At 65.2% G+C, this 6,171-nt stretch overlaps 1 protein-coding gene across 2 annotated transcripts in view; it reads right to left on the reverse strand.

Moving 5' to 3' along the window:
• The window catches only part of LOC120394633 (E3 ubiquitin-protein ligase TRIM7-like), a 30,660-nt gene extending 30,254 nt beyond the window's left edge, over window positions 1-406 (reverse strand). For both annotated transcript variants that reach the window (XM_039518879.1, XM_039518878.1), the window contains exon 1: window positions 167-406. The gene's annotated coding sequence lies outside the window, so the exon portion shown is untranslated. The remainder of the gene's footprint in view (window positions 1-166) is intronic.
• Window positions 407-6,171: the final 5,765 nt, after the last annotated feature.

Consider the following 6,171-nt stretch of genomic DNA (forward strand, 5'->3'; position numbering starts at 1 on the left):
TGCATGCCGGGATCCCGGGGGAGAGTTTCCTGCCCTGTGCTGCGCAGGCGAGATCATCGGAAGGGCCCTTCGTGGGTTTCACCCCCGCGCCAGCCCCGGGGCCCTGCAGGGAACCAGAGCAAGAGCCAGGAGAGAGGAAAACGTGAGAAACATCAGAGCTACTTACTGGGGGCAGCCGGCAGCGAATCTCCCCCCGTTCTTCCGGCTCCTCCAGCGCGCCACGGGCTGAAGGCTTCAGACCCGCCCCAGCTGGGACTATTTCCCCTTTCACTTTCCGGTGGGTTCACTGCAGATGCGCCGAGATGCTAGAGAAAAGCAGAAACTCTCTGGCTGGAATCCTGCAACGACCCACGACGTTATCACCGAGAATTCAGACACAGGCTGGTCCCGAACGCGGGGCAGCGACAGGCGTGTTCGCCGAGGCCGCAGGGGGCAAGTTTTAACCAGGCCACAACTTCATTAGTTCCCCTCTCGCAGCCTGCCTCTCCCCCGGGCAGCGAGGAGCAGGAGAGCCGGATGCTTCCTAGAAGTGGGGGAACCACTGGCCCTGTCCCCTCTGCCCCTTCCCCTACGCCCGCACCCCACTTGCTCCTCTCTGTCTCCTCCCCACATCGCTCGCTCTTAAGGCAGGAAAAAAGTCATGGGGTTACGGCCCTCTGGTCCCTCTGTTCAGGCGCCCCTGGCAGTGCCCCGGTAATAGGGAAGGGAGGGGAGGATGAAGCAGGAAATTTGAACAGATGTTGGGTGGGGCTGATGTTTGACAGCTGGGTCAGCTGGGTCGGGGTAAACTGAGGCTGGGCCAATTTACAGTGGGGAGGGGGAGCTGGGCCATCTCACCGGGGGCTGGGCTACCGTCCCCCCATGACCCTGCCATAGACGGTGTAGTCCAGGGGTGGGCACACTTTTGGGCCACATCAAGGTTGCAAAACTGTATGGAGGGCTGGGTAGGGAAGGCTGTGCCCCCCCCCCAACAGCCTGGCCCCCACCTCCTTCCACTTCCCGCCCTGACTGTCCCCCTCAGAACCCCCGACCCATCCAACCCCCCCGTTCCTTGTCACCTGAGCACCCCTGGACCCCACCCCATCCAACCCCCATCCTGACTGCCCGGCCCCTAGCCGCACGCCCAGAAACCCCATTCCCCATCCCCTGAATCCCTGCCCCCTCAGAATCCCTGACCCTTCAAACCCCACCACTCCTTGTCGCCTGACCGCCCCTCCTGGGACCCTGCCCCTATCCACCCCTGTCCTGACTGCCCCCACCCCTATCCACACCCCTGACCCCTGACAGACCCCAGGACCCCACCCTCTATCCAACCCCCATTCCCCATCCCCTGACTGCCCTCCTCAGAATCCCCGACCCATCCAACCCCTCTCCCACTCCTCGTCCCCTGACCACCCCCTCCAGAGACCACCTGCCCCTAAACACCCCGGGACCCCACCCTCTGTCCAACCCCCGCTCCCTGTCCCGACTGCCCCCTCAGAATCCCTGACCCTTCCTGTCCCCTGATCGCCTCCTCCCGAGACCGCCCCGACCCTAATCACCCCCAGGTCCCACCCCTATCCAACCCCTCTGCTCCCTGTCTCCTGACTGCTCCAACCCCTATCCACCCCCGACCCCTGACAGGCCACCTGGGACTCCACACCCTATCCAACCCCCTTACCCCCGTTCCCTGTCTGCCCCCCCCGAGACCCTCTTCCCCCATATGCAACCCCCTGGCCCCCTTGCGGTGCTGCTCAGAGCTGCCTGTCTGGCTGGAGCGCTGAGGCTCCAGGGGAGAGGGGACAGCAGGGGAGGGGCTGGGGGAAGCCTCCCCAGCCGGGCGCTCAGGGGCCAGGCAGGACGGTCCCGTGGGCCGGATGTGGCCCATGGGCCATAGTTTGCCCACCTCTGGTGTCGTAAGAGGAGGCCCTAAGATATAATCCTTGGTATCCGAGGCCCGGTAGGAGGCCTGAGGCCTGAGCTAAAGTCATGGTCCAGACTTTGCTAACACAAAGCAAAGCGAAGCCGTGAGCCAGAGGCAGGCCCTGCTCCCAGACGCTGGCAAGGGAAGGGCTGATGCTGCAAAGAGACACATCCCGAAAAGGTCCTGGGCACTAGAGATATAAACGTGTCAGAAAACTCGGCTACTGGCACTTTCCGCGCAGATAACACGGACCAGGCTGACCCAGGCTAAAGCCGGGGGCAGGAGAGTGATATGATGGACGGGGCTGTTTTGTTTGAACCAACTTGTACCAGGTGAGAGGCGGCACCTGGCTCCGTAGAGGGGCTGCACCTCAGCGTGTCAGGAGGGAGGTGGAACGTGTGTGCACCGGTGGGTAAGAATTCACCCCGGGGCGGTGTCTTTGTCCAGCCTAGGGGGCAGTGGAGAGTCCCGCCACTGACTGAGCCGGTCCATTGTCAGGGTATGTCCGGTAGCGTCTGCGGGGAACCATTCCTGTGCTTCCTTTGACAATAAACCTGGCCGGGGCCTTCGGACCTTAGCAGAGGCCATTGGGGGTTCTCTGCAGAGCCGGGGCAGCACCCAGAGGGGACACACACACGCAGCCGACCGTTATCGTCCAACAAGAGCAGAGCACCACACTGGTGACATCGGACAACACCCCGCAGAAGTGGGGCGGGGGCTGTGGGGGGAGGAGTTATGGGGTGCTGGGCCGATTAGGTTGGGTACAGGACATGGGGGGCTGGGTAATCAGATTCAAAGAGCCCAGAGAAACCCCCTCTAGCCTTAGGTTCCAAGTTACAGCAAAACAGGGATAAACCTGCCTCTAGCAAAGGAACATTTGAGAAAACAAGTTGAGAAAACAAAGATCAAGGAACCCACCTTGCCTGGCTGTTACTTACAAGTTTGAAATATGAGAGACTTGTGCAGAAAGATTCGGAGAGCCTGGATTGATGTCGGGTCCCTCTTAGTCCCAAGAGCGAACACACACACACACACACACACACACACACAGACTCACACACACACACACACACGATCAGGGGCTTCCCCTTGCCCAGGGGGTAGATGAGAGATGATCAGACCCCCCCGAGCTCAGGCACCCAACCAGCACCTCTGAGCAGTAGTGTGTTCAGGCAGCCGGGGGGCTCAGCACCCTGGGATGACTGGGGTGACCCCCCACTGTCCTCCCAGAGCCAGGATAGAACCCAGGAGTCCTGGCTCCCAGCCCCCCCCCCCAAGCTAACCACTAGCCCCCACTCCCCTCCCAGAGCCAGGGAGAGAACCCAGGAGTCCTAGGGATGGTGATCAGAGACAGACTCTGATCTCAGGGTCCCCGATGTAAACCCAGAAACCAGCTTACTTCAGCATAAGTAAAGGAAAAAGCAGCCCCAACGGTTCCTTTTCCACCGGCTCCATTCCTGCAGCGAGGCTGAGTCCTGCACAAACTCATCTCCGCTGTGGCGCAATGGGGGAGCTGAGAGCCCACGATCGATTTCCCCCAGCACCCTGTACTCAATCCCCCCAAGTCCCCACCTTCCTCCCAGCACCCTGAACCTGGCCCCCCACACACAGCCCCCAACCCTCTGGCTCCCTGCAGTGCCCTGTACTCATCCCCCCCAGCAACCCCGGCCCCCCAGAGCCCTGCCCCCTTGGACCCAACTCCCCGCCCAGTGCTGGCGGCTTGTAACGGGACAGACAGACACACTCACCTGGGCCCTGCCTCCCCGGGCCTCTGGCCATAACCTGCTGTTTCTGAACCCTCAGGGCATTGCCAGGACACTCCCCCCAGCCTCTCCCGATGGCCCCTAACTTTCGATTTCCACGTCAAGGCTCATCCAGACTCCTCTGGTTTTCTGCCTCCCCCCCGGGCCAGGGAGTTGGTGTTGCCAGATTTCTACCGCATTAATAGCCCCAAATCACTGACCAACTCCAAAAGCAGCCCGACCCGCGGCTCTCCCATCGACACGGAGTGTCTAAGGTCCTTGGGCGCTGCGGTTCTCCCTGGAACGGGCCTCCTTTCACACGTCCTTCGAGAAACCTCTCCAACAATCTGAGCCGAACCCGCCTGCAGCGATGCAACCACTCACCGGCGCGGCGCCTCCTGCTGGTCGTCCAGGAATTAGCTCTTTTGCCAGCACGGAGCCCCCTCTGCAGGCCGGTGTCTCGCCTGCCGCTGGCCCCGTGTCCCTCCCAGAGCCCAGTGCCTGTTTCCCTTGGGGGGCTGCCCCTGGGTTCTGCCCCCTGCAGTAACCCCCAGATCTGGGTCTCCCTTCCCAGGGGAACCCCCAACCCTCTAAACCCACCTTGACTCAGTGGCTGCGGCCAGTCACCATCTCGACCCCGCTCCCTGGGGCCGACGGCAGCCTGTGATGGCCGCTCATCATCGGCAAGGGGGTTGGACCAGCTGCCCCTGCCTAGGACCTGGCTGCACCTCCACAACCCCAGTCCCTGTTCCGGCCCTCGCCAAGGCCTGCAGCCGGGGGGTGCCCAGGCTGGAGCGACCCAGCTCCCTTCACCCTTCCCCAGGTCCCGGTCCCAGTCCCCTGCTCTCAGGCAGCCGCCCCACTGCACCGCCTTAAAACCAGGATGTTTTCTCCCCGATGGCCCCTCATTAACGTCCTGTGACCCAGCGCTACAAAGAGGCTCTGGAGACCCGAGGGGCCGGTGTGTGCGCAGGCAACTCTGGTCAGTGGAGGCGGCTGCGGCGTTCGGTCCCCGGGCAGCGCCCCTGCTCCCGCCGGGCTGGGGACCGAGGAGCCTGGGACTCCGCAGGAGGCCGGTGAAGGGCTGCAGGAGGCGGGGCAGCGACACGTTGGTGCTTCGCCCAGTCTGGGGCCGCCCTTGCCTCACACCCAGCGGCCCCGGGCAGGCAGCAGGGAGCAGAGGGGCTGCCCCTGCCCGACCCCGCACATGGGCCCGTGAACCCGACTGGGGCTGCACCGAGCCTGCAGGGTGCCCCCGTCTCAGCCGCTCTGACGCGCCCGGGAGACGTCGTGGGAGGAGGCTGCTGGGGCAGCAGGCGGCGCTGGATCGACGGGTGGTAGCAACATGGTGACCTGGCGAGGACGTCCCTGGGGCCAGACCTGACCCCGCGCTGCGGCTCCTGCCCCCCGGTGCTGGGCTCCTGCAGGACGGCGCTCGCCCACCCTGGGCTGTGCAGATCCGGTGCAGCGGGTCCTGCCCTGCGCCGCCCTGGAGAGGCGCTCGGAGCGCGAACATCACCAGCGTGGGGACATCGGGCCTGGGTTCCCACACGCGACGTGAGCAGCAGCACGTGACACGCGTGGCTCCAGCATCTCTCCCTTCGTCTCCTGGTTTTTTCTACCGACTCAGCACAAGGCCGGGCCGAGGAGTTCTGGTCCCGGCTCCCGGCCCGGCCGGCTCAGCAGCCCCGGTGCTCAGGCGGCTCCCTGCCCCCTTCGGTGGTTTCCTGAGCAAATGCGGCTGCCTCTGGGGTTAGACCCCCCCACACCCCACTGTACCACGCGCGCCGGGGCCGGGCTCTGCTGCGGGCCGGTGCCGCCCGGGGCTCGTTCCCGCCGGGTCAGCGGCTCCTTTGTGCATCAAACCATCGCCGCGTTTCACCAGCGCTCAGCGCTGCGGGGGGGGGGGGGGGCTGGGCTGGCTTCACGCGGGGCGGCCCCGCCCCAGCCGCCCCCGGCTGTGACCGTCCCCCCAGCCCGGCCTCTCCGGAGACAGACCCCAGGGGAGGGAGCCTGGGCCCGGCCCCCGGGCTGGGACGGGGCAGCCCCAGATCTGTGGCGAGAGCTGGGCCGCTGCCAGGGCCGGGCGCCAGGTCACCGCGCGAGGAGGAAACGGGCTGGACGCAGGGGGCCGGGTTCAGTCCCTGCTCCGGAGGAATCATCTCACAGGGACCCCGATTCCCCCACTCAGACTCCGCTGGACACAGGAGCAGCCGTAAGACCGGGAGGCTCCGTCCCAGCTTCTGACCCCCGACCCCCTCCGGCCCAGGGCTCCCCGCAGCTCTGCCGGTGCCCCTCACTCCCGACCCGCAGCCCCTGCCAGCCCAGCCCTGCCCCCCCAGCTCTGCCGGTGCCCCTCACTCCCGACCCGCAGCCCCTGCCAACCCAGCCCTGCCCCCCCAGCTCTGCCGGTGCCCCTCACTCCCGACCCGCAGCCCCTGCCAACCCAGCCCTGCCCCCCCAGCTCTGCCGGTGCCCCTCACTCCCGACCCGCAGCTGCCTGCTAGCCTAGCCTAGCTCTGCATG

This window comes from Mauremys reevesii, unplaced genomic scaffold (assembly GCF_016161935.1).
Source record: "Mauremys reevesii isolate NIE-2019 unplaced genomic scaffold, ASM1616193v1 Contig70, whole genome shotgun sequence".
Classification (NCBI taxonomy): Eukaryota; Metazoa; Chordata; order Testudines; family Geoemydidae; genus Mauremys; species Mauremys reevesii.